The sequence below is a fragment of the Loxodonta africana genome, chromosome 22 (assembly GCF_030014295.1).
Source record: "Loxodonta africana isolate mLoxAfr1 chromosome 22, mLoxAfr1.hap2, whole genome shotgun sequence".
Taxonomy (NCBI): domain Eukaryota; kingdom Metazoa; phylum Chordata; class Mammalia; order Proboscidea; family Elephantidae; genus Loxodonta; species Loxodonta africana.
In genome coordinates, this window is record NC_087363.1 from 30,991,083 (window position 1) to 31,012,800 (window position 21,718).

Consider the following 21,718-nt stretch of genomic DNA (forward strand, 5'->3'; position numbering starts at 1 on the left):
TTTAAAAATGTCTTTTTACCGCAAATGAGTACTGCCAAACACCACCATCCATCTCTGAGCTTATGATTTTAATTGAGTGTATTAATTGCTTGGAAGGCATTTGTAGAACTCTGTTAGATTCTTCTGTTGATATTTGCTTTTAGCATGTCATTACATTGCAGATTAATCATTTCAAATTGAGGGTTAGATGGAAGCTCCTAACAAATCTCGTTTCTTTCCCTATCTCAGGGATAACTGTCCTTTCATTCTTCTATGTCCATTGTTTTGAAAACTAAGCCTTCAGATATCTTGTGCATTTTTTTTTTTTTTCATTCTTTCAGATGGAAGGATGAATCCTGTCCCTTTTAGTCCATTATGGCTGGAAGCAGAAGTCACTCTTGCCCGTTTACTTTAACAGTCTCACCTCTGGCTTTGTACCTTTAACTACTCTTTGTGCCTACCATCAGTTTTCACTAAAATAGTTTCTTGAGATGTTTTGACATCATTTCTTCTGCTCACAGTCTGGTGTCTATATTGCCACTAGAGTATCTTTTACGACATGTGAATCAGCTTTTCTTCTCTCCCTGCTCAGATTCCAATAACTTCCTATCACTTTAGAATAATGCTCCTACTCTTTGCTATGGTCTGTTTTGTCCTGCTTGATCTAATCCTGCCGATCTCTCAGCCATTGTCTTCTACAGTTCTTTTTGCTTACTTCATTCCAGCCACATAGTTTTTCTTGTTGCTTTTGAACACACTAAACCTATTATCCTCAGGCCTTTTTCCAGTTGCTGTTCCCTGTATCTGTAATGCTCTCCTCCTAGAGTTTGTGTGACTGGCTTGCTTATGTCCTGCAGGTCATTGTTCAATTGTCACCTTTTCTCACAGCCACTCTGATCACCCTATCTGAAATACCCAGCATGGCCCCAACTCCAGAAACCCTTTTACTGAAAAGAACTAAGCCACTCAGACCTTCAGAGCCAGGGTATGACATGTTTGGTCCTCCATGGAAATTGCTGAAATGTCTGTGTCCCTGAGTGAATATTTAGAAACTTCAGCAGCAGTGGGAAGACGGTGGCCCAAATGCACACCCCTGACCCTGACTTCTCTTCTGCTCCCTCTGTGGAGTGACACAATGAGTAGGATGAGGGTAGTGAGGGTGCCTGGAAAGTGAGGCTTAGGCTTGTGGGAGAGATGAGAGAGAGAGAGACTGCATGAGACCCAAGGGAGCCAGGGCAGAGCTGATGCCCCTGTCCTCAGTGCTTGGGGTGAATACTGGACCTTGGGGCCTCTACAGGGTCTAAAATGCAGATGCCAGTGCAGAGTCCCCCTTAGGGACGGGATGCACAGTCTTGCTTTCTGTATGTGGTTATGGTTGGGGCTGCACAGTCCTCTTCCTGGGAGATCTGGAATAAGACTGCTCTTGTGGGCCAGTCTTACCCGCTCTGTGAGGCTGGGAGAAGACTAGCCCACCTTAATGCACTTGAAAAAAATAGCTCACTCTTACTGTCTGCTTTTTTGCTTCAGCCTGTCCTAATGAGGTACTCAGTAAGCAAAGAAGTCATGAGTAGGCAGAGAGATCTTATAGCCCATTTAAGGAGATATAGTACTTGAAAGAGAAAGAACAGGCAGCTCTTAGTGAGGCAGAACTAATGGAAGAGACAGAAGAGAATTTTAACAAATAAGCAGTGAAATCTCTTATGGAGAGGCAGTTAAGTTTAAAAAATGAAAAAATTTGATTTCTCTTTTTTGAAATGCAACAGACGAACTGAAAGACAGAGGCCTCTGTTGGGTTGGCTTTAGTGGTTTGAGAGGCAGTATGAAAGCAGACATTGAACCACACGAAGCCAGATTACAAAGACATGGAGAAACAGTAAGAAAGATGGGGTGTAGGTCCAAGAGACCTCACATGCAAAATGCCAGGAATTCCAGGAGGAGGAAAAGAACAAATGGAAGAGAATTTATAGTTAAAGAAATAATAGCCATTGGTTCCTTGGTTGGACAGAGTCATTTGAAAACACATGGTTACAGCTGCTCCCTTCTGAAACTGTACTAACATGAGAGTTGTTGTTGGGTGCCATCTGGTTGATTCTGACTCACAGTGACTCCATGTGACAGAGTAGAACTGCCCTGTAGGGTTTTCTTGGCTGCAATCATTTTTATTGTTGTTGAAAATACACACAGCAAAACATACACCGTTTCAACAATTTCTACATGTACAGTTTAGTGGACTGATTACATTCTTCAAGTTGTGCAATCATTCTCACTCTCCTTTTCCAAATTGTTCCTCCCCCATTGACTTAAGCTCATTGTCCCCTAAACTTCCATCTAACCTTCGGTTTGCTATTGTCAGTTTGATCCCATATAGATAGTACTTTAAAAGAGCACAGTGCTCGAGGCAGACATTCTTTACTAATTAAGCTTAACTGTTGTTTGATTTAAAGAAGACATCAGAGGGCATTTTTAGTTTAAGACTTAAAGATTATCTCAGGGCAATAATTTCAGGGGTCCATCCAGCCTCTGTGGCTTCAGAATGTTTGGATTTCATTAGAATTTTAAATTTTGTTTTGCCTTCCTCCCCTTTTGATCAGGATTCTCCTATAGAATCTTTGATCAAAACATTCAGTAACGGTAGCTGGGCACCATCCAGTTCTTCTGGTCTCACAGCAGAGGGGACAATTGTTGATGGAAGCAATTAGCCACACATTCCATTTCATCCTCCTATTCCAGACTCTCCTTCTTCCTCTATTGCTTCAGGGAAATAGAACCCAATTGTTGTACCTTGGGTGCCTGCTTGCAAACTTCTAAGACCCCAGGCACTATGCAGCGAACTAGGAGGTAGAATGGAAACATGAAAAATGGTATTAGGCCAATTAGCTGGGATGTCCCATGAAACCATGACCCTAAATCTCCAAGAAACCAAATCCCATGAGGTGTTTTGTTGTGCATAAGCAGCCTCAGTAGATGCTATTTTTGTTTCATCTTGTTTTGTTACTATTGGAAAAATACGTAGCACACAACATTTACTAGTTTAACTTTTTTAGGTGTACAACATTGTGAAATCAATGACATTAATTGACTGTGCAACCATTACCCGTAATGTGAATTTTCCATCACCATAAACAGAGACTCAGTGCTGCATAAGCAATAACTCTCCCTCTCTCCCTCCTGCCCCTGGTAATGACTAATAAACTTTGGTTTCTATACATTTGCCTGTCCTTCTCTTTTTATATGATATCATACAATATTTGTCCTTTTGTGATTGACTTATTGGACTCAGCACAATGTCTTCAAGCTCTATCCATGTTGTAGCATGTATCAGGACCTCATTTCTCTTTTTGGCTGAGTGGTATTCTGTTGTATGTATACACCACATTTTATTTATCTGTTCATTCCTTGATGGACATTTAGGTTGTTTCCATGACTTGGCTATTGTGAATAAAATAGTCCTGCAGTGAACATTAGTGTACAGATGTGTTTGCTGCTGCTTTCAAGTCCCTTGGGTATATTCCTAGCAGTGAAATTGCTGGATCATATGGTAGTTCTATTTTTAGTTTTTTAGGAACCGTTAAACTCTTTTTCACAATGACTGTACCATTTAAAAAAATTTTTTTTATTGTACTTGAAGTGAAAGTTTACAAATCAAGTCAGTCTTTCACAAAAAAACTTATATACACGTTGCTACATACTCCAATTGTTCTCCCCCTAATGAGACAGCCCGCTCCCCCCCTCCTTCCGCTCTCTCTGTTCATGTCCATTTTGCCAGCTGGCCATACCATTTTGCCTTCCCACCAGCAGTGGATAAGGTTCCAGTTTGCTCACATCCTTGTCAACAAATGTTAGTTTGTTTTTTTTTTATCTTCACTGTCCTAAGAAAAAAAACTTGTTACCATTGAGTTGGTTCCAGCTCATAGTGACCCAAGAGGACAGAGTAGAACTACCCCACAGGACTTCCTAGGAGCAGCTGGTAGATTTGAATTGTGGACCTTTTGGTTAGCAGCTGTAGCTTTTAACCACTTATAAGTGAAATGGCATCTCACTGTGGTTTTGATTTGCATCTCTCTGCTGGCTAAAGACGTTGAGCAATTTTTACAGAATCTGATTGCCAGGTCTTTCTCCTGCAGAGCAGCTGGGTAGGTTCAAACGGCCAACCTTTCAGTTATCAGCTGAGCACTTAACCATTGTGCCAGCAGGGCTCCTTAAAATGAGAGTAAAGGTATTAAAAAGCACAAAACCGTGAAGAGAAGGGGAAAGCTGGCTAAGAAGACAAGTGTTGGCACCTTGTTTTTGTGTTTCGGAAGCTGGGAAGTCAACAGGTGAATGTTTATTAAGTTAACATATGGAGATTGCTGAGAGCCCATATTATCTGCAAGGGGAATGGCCAATAAGAGACATTGATACTGCAAGACAAAACTCTAGAGGGTGGGAATTGGAGATACCAGGTACCTTGAAGGTGGAGGTGGGAGGGAGGTGAGACTGCGATGGGAAATGTGCATATAGAGATTTGATCCCTGGCCTTCCTCCTCAACCCTGAACATCCAGTAGATTCTTCTTCCACTGCAGCAGGAAGCTTGGAATTTTTTTCTGCATAGTGTGAACTGCACAGGCTGCAGAATTGGGCTTTCAGGACACAGTTAAGAGGGGGATAAGGCATCTCGTGGAAAACCAGAGATTTATGAAAGTCAGTTCACTGAAGGGCAAGAGCCTCAGCCCCCTTCCTTACTTGACTCATAGACCGTTGGCAACCTGGTTTACATACTATCTTAGTTATCCAGGGCTGCTAACAGAAATACAACAAATAGATGGCTTCAACAAACAGAAGTTGATTCTCTCACAGCCTAGTAGGCTACAAGTCCAAACTCAGGATGTCAGCTCCAGGGGAAGGCTCTTTCTCTCTCTGTTGGCTCTGGAGGAAGGTCCTTGTCATCAATCTTCTTTGGATTTGGAGCTTCTTAGGGCAGGGACCCCAGGTCCAAAGGACATGCTCTTCTCCTGGCACTACTTTCTTGGTGATATGATGTCCCTGTCTCTCTGCTTGCTTCTCTCTTTTATATCTCGAAAGAGATTGACTTAAAACACAACCTAATCTGGTAGATTGAGTCCTACCTCATTAACGTAACTGCCATTAATCCTACCTCATTAACATCATAGAGGTAGGATTTCAACACATAGGAAAATCATACCAGATGACAAAATGGTAGAGAGTTACACAGTACTGGGAATCATGGCCTAGCCAATTTGACATATTTTTGGGGAATGACATATACCATAGGCCACAGTGTGGGGAGTCCTCTCAGGGAAGCTGACCGGTCCCTGATACAAGCCCTACAGGGGCTGACATTGGGTGTCCCCAACTGCAGTTACAGTGAACCCTTTACTAATATCCTGCAGCAGAGCCCTCAGTCATAAACCGTACTCATGCATACACACCTTCCTACTCCACTTCAGTGCATCATTTGTAAATGTAAATGGACAACGAAGATCAGCAGATATTTGAGGAAAGCCTCTAATGTAGAACACTCACTGAGTCCTGTTGATGTAGTGTGACAGGGTGGTGGTGGTGGGTGAAGCATGTTGGTGACTGGCTTCACCTTGCTCTGCCTCATTAAGTGTCATTGTTGGTTGGGCTTGGACCTCTGTTGACACTTCTCCGGGTTGGGAACCAGAGCGCCACCTACTCCTGCTGGCTGGAGAATGGAAGATCAGCTCCCCACCTCAGTCCCATGGACACTATCCCAGCAGGGATATTGGAGCAGCAGCTCCCCCTGCCAGGTGGTGAATGGAAGATCAGCTGCCTCCTCACTCCTATGGACACTGTCTCTGCGGGGGAACCAGATCAGTGCCACCTTTGTCCACTGGGCTGGAGATGGAGATTAGCTCCCTGCTTGGCCTTGCCGACACCACCTGGTGAGGAAATTGGAGTATACCACCTGCTTTCCTGGGAGAGCTGGATTGGGTGGGAAATAACTCCCTGCTTGATCCCAGTGAAGCTGCAGTGGGGGAGGAGAATATGTTTAGGTTTTCTGTTGGTGTTTGACTGCAGTAGGGCAGGTATTGGCAAAAGGTTTTCTGTTGTTGGGCCACCTTTTTACTGGCCCTTTGGGTAGGGAAAACAGGCTTTCCTTGGGTCTGTTTTTTGGAGGCTTCTGCAGTGTTCTGTCCTGGATGTTAAAAAAAACCCATTGCAGTCGAGTCATTTCCGACTCATAGTGACCCTGTAGGACACAGTAGAACTGCCCCATAGAGCTTCCAAGGAGTGACTAGTAGATTCAAACTGCTGACCTTTTGGCTAACCACCCAGCTCGTGACCACTGTGCCACCTGGCCCCCATCCTGGATATAGAGGAGGCAATAAGGAAACCAAGGAGACTTACTGCCATGTTGTTTCTCAAGTCCCAAGGTCTCTAGGCAGTCCTCCTCCTTCCCACCTTTCAGAGTCTTCCTGTGCATGTTTGTTGTATTATGTCCTGGGTTTTTCAGTTACAAGTGGGAGGACCTGGGAGGAATGGGGCCACTCCATCTTAGCAGAACTAGAAGCTCACTGTCACTTTTAAAAACTGATCATGGGAATGTGAACTGCGCAACTTTTGGAAAGTAATTTGGAAACATACATTACTCTTAACAATACCCATAGCTTTGACTCTGGCAGCCCTGCATTTGATGTTTAGGTGCTAGAAATAAAAGTATGAATTGGGCTGAATGTATGCCTGAGGATGTCCAGTGCAGTGTAGTTTCTAGTAGGCAAGACCTAGAAACATAGTCAGTGTCTATTGGTATTAAAATGCTTGAATGAATGATGGTATAGCTGTAATATAAATACGTGACTCATTTGATTAACCTGGAGTGATGTTCATGACATGCTGGTAAGTGAGAAAAGAAAGGACAGAGTTATTTATTTTTTTAATGACAAAAATGGCAAAACTTTTATTTATATGTATTTGTATAGACAGGCATGGAAGGATAACACAAAATGGGTTATCTGAGGAGGACGGGAAGGAGATTATGTTACCTTTATTCATTTTTATTTTTACCCTTGTTATGATGAGATTGTCTCACTGTGTAATTAAAAAACAAATATAGCCAAATTATTTTAAAAAATGCTTGCAATAAATACCTGTTGTTTTAGAATGATTAAGGAGATCCTTAAGGCAGTCAAAATTCCAATTTTCTTAGACTTTGTGGATTAAGTTAATACTGAAAATTACTCTCAGATAGGAACAGGGAGCCAGAACAGACTATGGGAAGTGGATGACCTTGTTCATTTGTGCTCTGCAGCCCAGGTATTATATTCTGCCGTAAGTATGTGTGCATAGCAAATGCAAGGTAGGACCTAAAGGTATGCGAAAGTGAGGCAGCTTTCACGCTAGAGAGATGTGAAAATCCTTTGTGATAAGCTCCCACGGAAAATTGTTTTTCCTTCCTTACCTGTCCCTTGTAATTCCACTAACAGCTGAAATTCTGAGCAAATCACAGTGCAGCCCTCTGCCTGAGAACTGAACCCCACATCAAAAGGCCATGATAACCTTTGCTACATTATGTAGATATTTTTTCTGGCTTACCACCATCACCATCGGCCTTTATGGGTTAAATTTCAGCACATTTTCTGTGATGTCAGCCCTCGAATCTATCCAGTATGAGACAGGCAGTGAAATTGAGCTGCCAGGATCAGATAAAAATGATATGATAGCCTTAAATGCCTACCTGTTTCTCCAAATGGCTTCATATACTCATATTGAATATGACAGGTGATAAAACAGAGCCTTATGTATTTTTAGAAATGAGATAACCCTTTTAGAGGATAAAGGGTCTTGTAAGTTCATTGTATAGGTTTGCCGTGAGTCTGAAATGTCACCGCCTACTGATGGATCCAGGTTTTTGTAGAGTTTTTTTTTTTCTCCTCCATAGCATTGCTGTTAATATTGTAATCACTGAAATGAAAAAACAAAAAACAAACTTTGATCTTAAAAGATTTTTTAAAAAAGAAATATTTACTCTGGGTAAGTAACTATGTGGGAAAAATTATTTTTTTTAGTTTAAACTATGCAAAAGTCAATTCCACATGGTTTAAAGAATTATATACCAAAAAGACACCATAAATAGTTGGAAGAACAATATGTGTATGGGCCAGGAAAGCTTTAATTAAAGAAGCCATATAAGAAAATACTGAAAGTTTGGCCATATTCAAATTTCGGAGGATATAAAAAATTATTTACTATATAAAAGCTTTTATATCCTCCAAGAAGCATAAATCAAATTTACATGCTAACAAAACCTGGAATTTTTTTGTATCATATATGCTAAAGGGTTAAGCTACTAACTGTAGCTTAACAGTGTGAAATTCAGAAAAAAAACTACCACTGTCTTATATCCAGGAGCCTTGGTGGTACAGTGGTTAAGAACTATGGCAGCTAGCCAAAAGGTCAGTAGTTTGAGTCTACCAACCACTGTTTTGGAAACCCTATTGAAGCAGTTCTACTCTGTCCTCTAGGGTTGCTATTAATTGGAGTTGACTCAACGGCAATGGGTTTTTTTTTTTTTTTTTAAATCTTATATCCAAACTGCAGACAGACAACTTTTTACTCAGTTGGTCAGGCTGCCTTTTTGAGGGCATTTTTGTAATGTGTCTTCAGTAATTCCATTGTTATAAATAAACTTGAACCACAGGTTTGTACTTTACTAGGGATGTAAAGTACCTGAAACATCTGCATCCTCCCTGAATCTGCCTTTTCTTGGCTACTGAGGTTTTCATTGGAGCCCTGGTGGCATAGTGGTTAAGAGTTTGGCTGCTAACCAAAAGGTCCGCAGTTCAAATCCACCAGCTGCTCCTTGGAAACCCTGTGAGACAGTTCTGCTCTGTCCTACAGGGTTGCTATGAGTTGGAAATAACTCGATGGCAACAAGTTTGGTTTTTTTGGTTTTATAATCTTCTCAGAGAATCCTCTGGGTTCCAGTGCCCCCTCTCCGCTTAGCAGCAACCTAGTTTTCCGTTTTCTATCACAATCACTCACTGTAGCCATTAGAGTAACCTTTGTTGCTCAGAATAACTAAGTGGCAGTTAAAATTTTCAGTTCAGCAGAGTCATTGCTGCATCCCCTGGCAGAAGCTTTCTTTCTGGGACCAAACCAGTGGAGCTCAGAATTGTAGAGGTTGGAAGCAAGACTCCTCTGAATGGGTTACTAAGTTTAATAGTAGGAGGTGGTCACTCCCACTTCCAACCTTTGTCTCCAGACTGTGTATTTGGATTATGGAAAAGACAGTAGCATATATTGTAGTGGCTAGTTCAGAACAGGTACCTAGTGCTGTAAGTTAAAAACCCATTGCCATGTCGTTGACTCTGACTCATAGCAACCCCATAAGACGGAGTAGATCTGCCCCAGAGAGTTCCCAAGGAGTGCCTGATGGATTCGAACTGCTGACCTTTTTGGTTAGCAGCCGTTGCACTTAACCATTGTGCCCCCAGGGTTTCCACATTATAAGTTAGAACTCAGTTATTTCAACGTGTTGTTTCCTGGCTGGCACCAGGACTGAGTTTTCAGATGCCGTTCTTCTTTCCTACCAACCTATGTTCCTGGGTGATGGAGTACATGGTGGTGGTGGTTGCTGTAAGACCTGTTAATTAATTTCATGAGCTTGAGCCCACTAACCCTTAACCACATTGCTGTTGCTGCTAATAAGTTCCTTGAGCAGAAGCAGTGTGGTGTGGATTAAAAACTAAAAAACACCTGTTGCTGTTGATTCTGATTCATGGCAACCCAATGTGTTACAGAGTAGAACTGAGTTCCACAAGGTTTTCTTGACTTATCCAGTTCCTTTTAGTTAGCATCTCAGTAACACTGAAAAGTACTAGTAACACTCTCCCAAGCCTAAATCTCTGAGTTATCCATGTTTTTTTTCCTTCTAATCACTCAGTCCAGTTCATCAGCAAATTCTATTGATTCTTTTTCCAAAACATACCACCCTACCCCTTGTTTGGAAACCCTGGTGGCGTAGTGGTTAAGAGTTCGGCTGCTAACCAAAAGAAAGTTGGCAGCTTGAATCCGCCAGGTGCTCCTTGGAAACCCAGTGGGGCAGTTTTATTCTCTCCTAGGGTCACTGTGAGTCAGAATCAACTTGACAGCAATGTTTTTTTTTTTTTTTTTTAATCCAACTTTTATACACTTCTGTCCACGTAGACTACCACCCTCATCCAAGCCAACTGCATCGCTTCTGGGCATCTCACTAGCCTCCACATGGTCTCTCTGCTTCTATTCTTACCATCCTCCTTGCCCAATAATTCACTTTCTACGCAACAGCCAGAGTAATCTGATTAAAACGTCTTGTATTTAGTTGAATTCCAAGCAACCCTGATCATAATATGAAAGCCTAATTGTTCAATGGAAGGTCCAAAACAAAGGTTTTTTTGCGGCCATGGTGAATGTCATGGATTGAATTGTGTCCCCCAATATTATGTGTCAACTTGGTTAGGCCATGATTCACAGTACTGTGTGGTTGTCTTCCATTCTGGAATTTTCCAGTGTGTTATAAATCATAATCTCTGTCTGTGGTTAAAGAGGATTAGTATGGGACATAACACCCTTGGCTCAGGTCACATCCCTGATCCAATGTAAAGGGAACTTCCTTGGGGTGTGGCCTGCACCACCTTTTATCTTACGAGAGAGATAAATGGAAAGGAAAGTAAGCAGAGAGTTGGGGACCTTATACCACCAAGAAAGCAGTGCCAGGAATAGAGCATGTCCTTTGGACCCAGAGTTCCCGTGTGGAGAAGCTCCTAGACCAGGGGAAGGTTGAGGAGAAGGACCTTCCTCCAGAGCCAAGAGAGAGAAAAGGTGTCCTCTGGAGCTGACATCCTAAATTTGGACTTCCAACCTAGTTGATGGTGAGAAAATAAATTTCTCTGTGTTAAAGCCATCCGCTTGTGATATTTCTGTTACAGCAGTACTAGATGACCAAGACAGTGAATATATAAATTAAGAATTGGACAAAATAGACAAATACCAACCTTTAACTAAATATTTAATTTGTTATTGTGGCTACACATACATATTTACAATTACATATATCAAATAATGTAGTGATTTAGAAATTTTTTTTCTGTTCCTGCATTTCGTGAAATAAATTTATTTCAGCTTTCTGCATGCATCTTTTCCAACTGGTTTATTGAAGTGTCACCACAGCGTGTTTGACATCAGTTCCTTGAATTTCTTCTGCATCATCTGACACAGTATTCCAGAGTATGGCATCTTCTTTTTCATTTAAATTATTTCATAGACAACTTTTTCTGCATCCGTGTATAGTGCTGTAACTGAAAATTTTATCTGAACTACGAGCTGTATATAACAGTATACAGTTGTCTTACGCGTTTTTCCTTTGTTTATTTGTAATCTACACAATGCAATCATATATTAAGTAGGTATGTATTTTATTCTGGAAACCCTGGTGGCATAGTAGTTAAGAGCTATGAGCGTTCAAATTGGCAGCTCAAATCCACCAGGCAGTTCTATTCTGTCCTGTAGTGAGTGTCACTATAGTGTCAAGACCTGCTATTCTAGCACTCTCTACCCATCTCAATAAAGGGCATTTCTGTTCTTCCAGTTGCTTGGGTCAAACACTGTGATTCCTTCTTGACTCCTCTCTTTCGTTCATATCCCATCTTCATTCCAGTTACAAATTCAGTCAACTGTATCTTAAAATGATATCCGGAATCTCATCAGTTTATACCATTTCAACACTACCACTCCAACCAAAGCCATGATAATTTCTCATCTGAACATTTACAGTTGCCTGTTAATTGGTCTTCCTTCTTATCTTTCTACAGTCTGTCCTTAAATATTCATCATGATATTTTTAACCCATAGCTCAGATTCTGCCACTCCCTCCTCATTGATAAAATCTATAGTCTGCAGTATGGCCTACAGTGCCTTACATGGCCTGGCTCCTCCCTCTCTCTCTCATCTTTTCTTTCACTATGCTCCAGCCACACAGGAACACACCAAACATGTGCTTGGTTTTTGGATATTGCCCAAACCTTTCCAACTGCCTGGAATGTCTTTCTGTAGCTTCCACATTGCTTTATTACTACCTTTCAGCCTCTGCTTAAATGACATCCTATTAGAGAGGCCTTCTATGACAAGTGACTAGTTGTCTTTAATTTTCTCAGTAGGACTTATTACCCCCTAAACTATCGTCCAGTGATTTATTTGTTAATTGTTTCTTCCCACATCAATATACATTGCATGAGCTGGACCCCCTTCAGCTTAGAAGAATGCTTAGCACATCCAGAAAAAAAAAAAAAAACAAAAAAAAACCACTTGTTACCACTGAGCGGATTCTGACTCCTAGTGACCCTATAGGACAGAGTAGAACTGTACCATAGGGTTTCCAAGGAGTGGCTGGTAAATTCGAATTGCCCACCTTTTGGTTAGCAGCCAAATGCATAATTACTGCACTACCAGGGCTCAGCTCAGCACACAAAAAAACTAAACCAAACCTGTTGCCGTTGAGTCGATTCCGACTCGTAGTGACCTTGTGGGACAGAGTAGAGCTGCCCCATAGGGTTTCCAAGGAGTGGCTGGTGGATTTGAACTGCCGACTTTTTGGTTAGCAGCCAGGCTCTTAACCACTGCAGCACCAGGACAGACAATAAATTATTCATTAAATGAATAAATGAATGTGATAATTTTTGTATACTCTTCAGCTCATTTTTCTGTAGGCATTGCACTGGTGTATATTAGAGGTAAAATCAAGTATAGGACTTGGTGACTTTGGCCACAGAAACATGGAGATATAACAAGCCAGAAGATGTGTAGAATGGGCATAAGTATTCCTGTGGAAATGGGAGTGAGAAAAACGTGGTCAGAGTAGCGGGAACGAATTATAGAGATAAACGGGGTTTGGAGGTGGACACTAGATTGGGAACCACATTAGAAGCTGAGGAAAAATAATTTTATGAAGGATAATGGAATGAAGACTGGATCTTATATTTATTCTTGTTTTACTTGGGTTATTTATTGTTTAGAGTGTTAATCATTTTAACTTGATAACCTTATAGACCACTAAGAAATATCACAGTTTTGTAGCATAATTGTAAAGTGTTTATTGACACCACACTCAAATATTTCTACATTTTATTTCCTTCATGGAATGCGTATTCTTTTAGTAACTAACATTCCCTTGTCAGTAAAGTCAATTTATTCTACTGTAGCCCACGAAAACACCTTTTGTAATGTTAAGTCAGTGGGGAGTGCATGAAGAAATGGAGCACCATTCCAGAGTTAGTTTCATAATGTTATGGATCCCAGAAGTCTTTTATTTTCTCAGCGGAGATAATGGATATTGTCTTATGTGTTAAGTCTGTACTAGAGTTTGGAAACTATTTGAGTAGCTCTTGCTTTAGGGAAAAGATATTTCACATTATGAGAATTAAGGGACACATTAAGTTTTATAATGGATAATTTAAATTTCAGAGGAAAATGAATTCCTTACACGCAAGTGTGAATTTGCTTTTTTGTACTCTAAATTTCTTTTTGGGGGGGGTTCCTTTGGATTCCCGGATTGCCAAAAGATAAACACCTTCATTTTTTCTCTTTGTTTCTGGGATACGTGTGATTTATATGTACGATTTTCTGGAACAGGGAAAAAAGCCCACTTCTGAATCATCTAATTTCTGATTGAATTAAGGTGATTCAGCCTTATCGACACCCTCTTGCCTTCCAGAAACAAATATAAATCCTATCTGGAGAAGTATAACTCTAGGCCTCAAAATATCTTTAAAGTTTTTTGTTTATAAAGTCTGTCACTCAATCAAAAGTAATCAGGCTTATGAGAAGACAAGATGGTATGATTAAAAAAAAAAAACAGAAAACAAGCCAAAAAGACCAATATCCACTGGGGTTTCAGACAGTGGAGTTAACAGATACAGATTTTGAAATAACTGCGCTTAATATATTCCAGGAAATAGAATGATCAAGAATTTTGGCAGAGAACTAGAACAATAAAAAAAACTGAATGGGTATTCTGGAACTGAAAAATATACTAACAAAGTAAAAACTCAGTGGGTGTTATTAATAGACTAGTCATAGCTGAAGAAAGAATTGTTGTTAGGTGCCATTCAGTTGGTTCTGACTCACAGCAACCTTATGTATAACAGAACAAAACGCTGCCCAGTCCTGTCCATCCTCACAGTTGTTGCTGTGTTTGAGCCCATTGTTGCAGCCACTGTGTCAGTCCATCTCGTTGAGGGTCATCTTCTTTTTTGCTGACCCTTTACTTTACCAAGCATGATGTCCTTTTCCAGGTATTCATCCCTCCTGATAGCAAGTCCAGAGTAAGTAAGATGAAGTCTCGCTATCCTTGCTTCTAAGGAGCATTCTGACTGTACGTCTTCCAAGACAGATTTGTTCATTCTACTGCCAGTTCATGGTATATTCAATGTTCTTTGCCAACACCATAATTCAAAGGCATCAGTTCTTCTTTGGTCTTCCTTATTCATTGTCCAGCTTTTGCATGGATATGAGGCGACTGAAAATACCATGGCTTGGTTCAGGTGCATCTTATTCCTTAAGGTGACATCTTCACTTTTTAACACTTTTTTGGTGTTGTTAGGTGCCGTTGAGGCAGTTCTGACTCGTAGGGTCCTATGTGTAATAGAACAAAACACTTCCTGGTCCTGTGCCATCTTCATAATCATTGTTATGCTTGAGCCCATTGTTGCAGCCATTGTGTCCATCTCGCTGAGGGTCCTCCTCTTTTTCACTGACCCTCTACTTTACCAAGCATGATGTTCTTCTCCAGGGAATGGTCCCTCCCAATAACATGTCCAAAGTATGTGAGACAAAGTTTTGCCACTCTTGCTTCTAAGGAGCATTCTGGCTGTACTTCTTCTAAGACAGATTTGTTTGCTCTTCTGGCAATCCATGGTATACTCACTATTCTTTGCCAACACCAAAATTCAAGTGCATCAGTTCTTCTTCAGTCTTCCTTATTCGTTGTCCAACTCTTTTAACACTTTAAAGATTTCTTTTGCGGCAGTTTCACCCCCAATGAATATGTCATTTTGATTTCTTGACTGCTGCTTCCATGGGTGTTGAAATGGATTAAAGTAAAATGAAATCCTTGACAACTTCAATCTTTTCTCCATTTATGTTGATGTTGCTTATAAGTCCAGTTGTGAGGATTTTTGAAGTGTAAGACGGAAGTGGGTTTTAAGATAGAAGACTAATCTTTTATCTCTATCGGTAAGTGCTTCAAGTCCTCCTCACTTTGAGAAAGCAAGGTTGTGTGTACTGGAATTATTTAGAATGAAGCATAGAAAGACAAAAGGTTGGAAGATATGGAGAAGAACAGATAAGGTATAGGGGAAATAGTGGGGAAATGATGGTGTTTACAATAAATGGTGCTGGATTATATAGGGGGAAAAAATCTTTACCCCATCTTAGTCATCTAGTGCTGCTATAACAGAAATACCACAAATGGATGGCTTCAACAAAGAGAAGTTTATTCTCTCGGAGTCCAGTAGGCTAGAAGTTCGTATGCAGGGCGCCAGCTCCAGGGGAAGGCTTTCTCTGTCGACTCTGGAGGAAGGTCCTTGTCATCAGTCTTCCCTTGGCCTGGGGGCATCTCAGCGCAGGAAGTTCAGGTCCAAACGACTCGCTCTGCTCCTGGCACTGCTTTTTGGTGGTATGAGGCCCCCATGTCTCTCTGCTCGCTTCTCTTTTTTATATCTCAAAAGAGATTGACTTAAGACACTATCTAATTTTGTAGATCTCGCCAATATAACTGCTGCTAATCCATCTTACTACATCATAGTGATAGGATTTTCAAGACATAGGAAAATCACATCAGATGATAAAAGGGTAGACAATCATACAATACTGGGAATCATGATCTAGCCAAGTTGACAGACATTTTTTGGGGACACAATTCAAACCATGACAATCCCTAAGTTCTACTGTACAGAAAAATAAATTCAGGTAGATTATATATATAAATGTGAAAGGTAAAACAAATCTTCCAGTCAATAACCCAAAAAACAAGCAAATGAAAATAATTTCATGACATTGGGGTAGATTAAGAAATTTTCTTTTACAAGATACAAAAACACTATAATAAGGGAAAATATTGATAAGTTGGACTGTCTTAAAATTAAGAACTTCTGTTCGTCAAAAGACATGATTAAGAGAGTAAAAATATCAAACCATAGAGTAAACTCTTTGCTGCTGAGTTGATTTTGACTCTTAACAGTCCTATAGGACAGAGTAGAGCGATCCCATAGGGTTTCCAAGGAGCGGCTGGATTCAAATGGCCGGCCTTTTGGTTAGTAGCCAGGCTCTTAACCACTGCGCCCCAGGGCTTCATACGGTAGGAGAAGATATTTACCACATATGTAATTGAAGATGGGGTCTTATTCAGAATATATAAAGAATTGGTTTATCAGTGAGAAAAAGATACTTGGTAGAAAAACTAGCACAAGAGGTTAACAGGGACTTCACAACAGCAGTTATCTACATATGACCTATTTAACATGTGAAAAAGTGTTTACCTTCATTGATCACACGGAAATTCTGTTTAGTAACTGCAAATACCAATACATACCCATCAGAATGGTTATTATAATAAGACCTGATAATGCAGAGTTCTGGCAAGATGTAGGGTAACTGAAATTCTCATACATGCCTGTTGGAGTGTAATTGACACAATCACATTGGTAAATTGATTAGCATTGTCTATTAAATTGAACCTAGGAGTGTTTTATGAATCAGCAATTCCACTCCTGAATATATAACTAATAGAAATGTTTACATGTGCCCAACATAAGATATTTTTAGCAGCAGCATTTGTAATGTGGGAACAGCCCAAGTATCTATGAATAGTAAACTGAATAAATGGTGGTGTATTCATACAGTGGAATACTACTCAGCAATGTAAAAACCCGTGAATATCCCACACATAATGTTGAGCAAAGAAGCCATGCTCTCAGATATCTTGTAATGTTTGGTCAGCTCAAGAGTTGAGGGAGCAACAGCCTGTTCTGGAAGGTCTCAGCGCATGGGTGAGCTTTGTTGACTTTGAGATTTATTTTAACGTCGTTTGTATGAACTTTTTTTAACGTGAACATTAGTATCAGTGTCTTCAGCGTCTTTCTCTTAGGCCAGTTAGCTTCACCAAAGAAGAGTATTCTGATCTTCTAGGGGAAGGAAAGAATTTTGCTGTCAGAGTTCCAGGAACCCACTGGGTGAAGGGAGCTGGACATCTCACTGTTCACTGTGCATAAATTCACTATTTTACTATTATTGTCCCTGTTTTCAGCTTGGTAGTGCTCTATTGAACTTGGTCTGCCTTCTCCCAGTCCAGATCCTCTGTTTTACTTTCTCTAGAGAATAAATCTCCATTCTACTGCCTGGGTGAAAGTCTAAAAGCAGTCACCTAGATTCACTGGGTGGAAGGGAAAGTTGAGGTATCAATTTACGTTTTAATTAGATTTTGCAAGTGTTTGTTACTTTATCTTACTCCTTCACCCTTACTTTTACAAACACCTTTTCAATAAATAGTACCAAGCAAGTGGTTATACATTGGAAAAATAGTGGAATAGACTTCAAGCTCAACCCACATGATATATTGATTTCCAGTGGATGGGGAACTTCAGTGTGAAAGGCAAAAGGAGAAGAAAGAAGGAAAAAGGAAGTGGGAAGGGTAAGGGAAGGGAAAAGACCCAGGCCATGTAAATAATTCCTACAGATAAGTAAGAAAAGATCAACAACCTAATGGGAGAGTGAGCATAAACAGGCGTTTCCCAAAAAAGAAAACATGCTTCAAAAAAAAAAAGTGAAAATATAGTTATCGTTAGTGATTGTGGAAGTGTAAATTAAGGCTACGAGGTATCATTTGAAGCCCTATAGGTAGGTAGACATTAAGAACCCAGATACTAGTAGGTATTGGTGAAGTTGAATCTCAGAACTCATAGACTGCTGGGGAAGTATGCTGTAACAACCACCTTGGGAAATAGTTTGTCACTACATTGTGAAGTTGAATATTTGAGTTTCTACTTCTGTACGTGGACTGTAGCAACTCTTCTTCACCTGGGCACCAGGAGGCAGACACAGTACTGTGTTCACAGCTGTGCTGTGTGCAAGAGCAAAGGCTGAAAGCAGCCCTGACGTCTCTCAGTAGAAAAAAACAAAACCAAACCATTAACCATCAAGTCCGTTCCGACTCATAGCTACCCTGTAGGAGAGAGCAGAACTGCCCCATAGGGTTTCCAAGGAGTGCCTGGTGGATTTGAACTGCCAGCCTTTTGGTTAGCAGCCGTAGCACTTAACCAGTATGCCACCAGGGTTTCCTGTCTCAATAGAAGAATGGGTAAATCATGATACATTCTCATTCTGTATGCTCACTTAAAACTGTCCTGGTAGTTATTTCCTAAAAGGAAATGTTTGCATTCTTTTTACACCAAATAGAGTAGGAGAATTTTAATGGCACGCATTTCTACACCATCTATAGAAAAATGTCATGCTCTCTGTCATTTTAATCAGTTGAAACAGTGCTCCTAAATGCTGAGGAAGCCAGATTTTTGACCATGTTGATTTGTGAGTGAGGCAGAGTGGAATGAGAAGCAGAGTTAGACTTCTCTGGGAATTTTAAAATCTTTGTATTCAAGAAAACAGTATTCTAAGTTTACTGGTGGTGGTAGTAATAATTAAATTGCTGCAGAAATAATGTAATTTCTTGAGCATTTTCTATGTATTATACCCCAGGCTATTATTTCATTTAATCTTCACAGCAGTCTACAAGACAGGTATTATTATTCCATCCTACAGTTAGAAAATTGAAGCTTTAAGGAGCTTAAGAAATTTGTTCAAGGTCACGCTGGGAGGTGCCAGAGCTGGGAATTATATTCAGATTTGGTTGACATCCTGTTCCAGTATTGTTAAAAGATTGACCTTGCTGAAGGAATGGAGAAAAAAAATCTAGGAATTATAATGGACCACAGGCCATAGTAAAGCTTTAGGTACTGCTATAGTATTGTTGTCAGTGTAGTTTTGTAAGGTCAGTCTGGCATTTGATGCTCTGAAAATGCTTGGATCTTGCATTTGGCACGTATGTATATATGGTGCGGTATCCTGTAAATTGAATGTTACATTACCTAAAAATGTTTTATAAGACCTGTTGTGTTTTGGGGGGGACTCTATAGGACAGTGGTATTACTTAATATTAAAAAATCTAAATTTAAGTTTTGGATAGGTGATTCATATTCAAGGTTCAAAAACCAAAAAATTCAAAAGTGAGAAATCTCCCTTCTGTTTCTGTGCCTCGTTGTTGCAGATCACCAGATACAAGGTTCAAGTTAGTGCAAAGTTAAACATTATTTTCTTTTTTTTAATTGTGCTTTAAGTGAAAGTTTACAATTCAAGTCAGTTTCTCATACAAAAACTCATACACACATTGTTATGGGACCCTAGTTGCCCTCCCTGCAATGTGACAGTGCACTCCTTCTTTCCACCCTGTATTTCCTGTGTCCATTCAACCAACTCCTGTCCCCCTCTGCCTTCTCATCTCGCTTCCAGACAGGAGCTGCCCACATAGTCTCATGTGTCTACTTGAGCTAAGAAGCTCACTCCTCATCAGTATCATTTTATGCCTTATAGTCCAGTTTAATCTTTGAAGAGTTGACTTTGGGAATAGTTTTAGTTTTGGGCTAATAGAGAGTCTGGGGGCCATGACCTCTGGGGTCCTTCCAGTCTCAGATCATTAAGTCTCATCTTTGTACTAGAATTTGAGGTCTGCATCTCACTTTCTCCTGCTCCATCAGAGATTCTCTGTTGTGTTCCCTGTCAGGGCAGTCATTGGTGGTAGCCGGGTACCATCTAGTTCTTGCAATCTCAGGCTGATGGAGTCCCTGGTTTATGTGGCTCTTTCTTTGTGTTGGGCTCATATTTTCCTTGTGTCTTTGGTGTTCTTCATTCTCCTTTATTCCAGGTGGGTTGAGACCAGTTGATGCATGTTAAATGGCCGCTTGCTAGCTTTTAAGACCCCAGATGCCACTCTCGAAAGTGGGATGCGGAATGTTTTCTTAATACACTTTGTTATGCCAGTTGACCTAGATGTCCCCTGAAACCATGGTCCCCAGATCCCCCCCCCGCTACTCTGTCCCTCGAAGTGTTTGGTTGTATTCAGGAAACTTCTTAGCTAAGTTAAACATTATTATTTGCTTATATTCTCCTACAGTTTGTTTTCATCCAAGCAAACGTGTTTTTTTTCCACAAAAAGCATCTTGTTCTTGAACTTTGCTTGTTTCACTTAAAACATCTTGTAGTTCTTTCCATATTACATTTACAGAGCTTCCTGCCCCCCTGCTCCTTTTCGATAGCTGCATTGTAAGGATGTGCCATATTTTATTTAACTAGTCTTGTTTTGCTGGGCACTTGTTTTTTGTTGTTATAAACAACAAAATACGAGTATGAGTTATATGTATACAAGTATGGAGTAATTTTTTCTTAGAGGTGGAATGGAATTATTAGATTTATGATTTTGAAGATACTGCTAACTGCCTCTCCACGGGATTTGTACCAACTTATGTTCCCATCAGTAATGTACTGGAGTATTAATATCCTCAGAGTCTTTATGACAGTCTTAGTTATCAAGCTTTCAGATTTCGGGCTATCTGAAAGATAAAAAAGATGTAATTTTACTGTATGCTTAGTCATCTAGTGCTACTATAACAGAAATACTACAAGTGGATGGCTTTAACAAAGAGAAATTAATTTTCTCACAGTCTAGTAGGCTAGAAGTCCAAATTAAGGGCATCAGATGCAAGGGAAGCCTTTCTCTCTCTGTGGGCTCTGGAGGAAGGTCCTTTGCATCAATTTTCCCCAGACTAGGAGCTTTTCTGTGCAGGTACCCTGTGTCCAAAGGATGCCTTGTGCTGGCACTGCTTTCTTGGTGGCATGAGATCCCCAACTCTTTGCTTACTTCCCTCTCCTTTTATCTTTTTTAAGATAAAAGATAGTGCAGACCACACTCCAGGGAAACTCCCTTTCCATTGCCTTAGTAAGGGTGTTACAATCCCACCCTAATCTTACTTAACATAAAATTATAATCATAAAATGGAGGCATCCACACAGTACTGGAAATCATGGCCTAACGAAGTTGACACATTTTTGGGGAACACAGTTCAGTTGATGACAGAGTATATTTTCTTATTATGAGCAAAGTGGAGCATCCTTTTGTTTGAACCATTTTCTTATTTCTATGCTGCCTTTTCCTTGCTCATCTTTTCTCTCGGGTTGTGCTAATCTTTTTCTAATCAATATCTAGGAGGTATACACACATTATATTACCCTTTTGTGATATGAATTGGGAATATATTTCTCCAGTTTGTTGCCTTTTGACTTTGTTTATGGCATTTTTTCCCCATGTAGACTTTTTTTTTTTAACTTCTTATATAATACAGCAGTATAAATATCAAGAAAACACACGTCAATCAGTGGAATTAAGGAAAAGGCCTTGGGGGAAAATGAGGACCTCTGTAGAGAACTAGGTAGATCTTTAGGGAAGTTTCAACAGTAATTTTTATTTATTCAGCTAATATTTATCGAACACTTATTTGGTGTCAGGAACTGTGTTAGAAGTGAAAAGATGCTGTGGCAAGCAGAAGCAAATACAGTCCTTGTTCTTAGGTATTTTCAAGTTACTGGGGCAACAAACGTTATCAAATTATCCAAAATATAAAATTACAGTTGGATAAG

General features: G+C 40.2%; 1 protein-coding gene across 9 annotated transcripts in view; it reads left to right on the plus strand.

Moving 5' to 3' along the window:
* ULK4 (unc-51 like kinase 4) overlaps window positions 1–21,718 on the plus strand; it is a 646,083-nt gene that overhangs the window by 173,465 nt on the left and 450,900 nt on the right. The window lies entirely within an intron of this gene.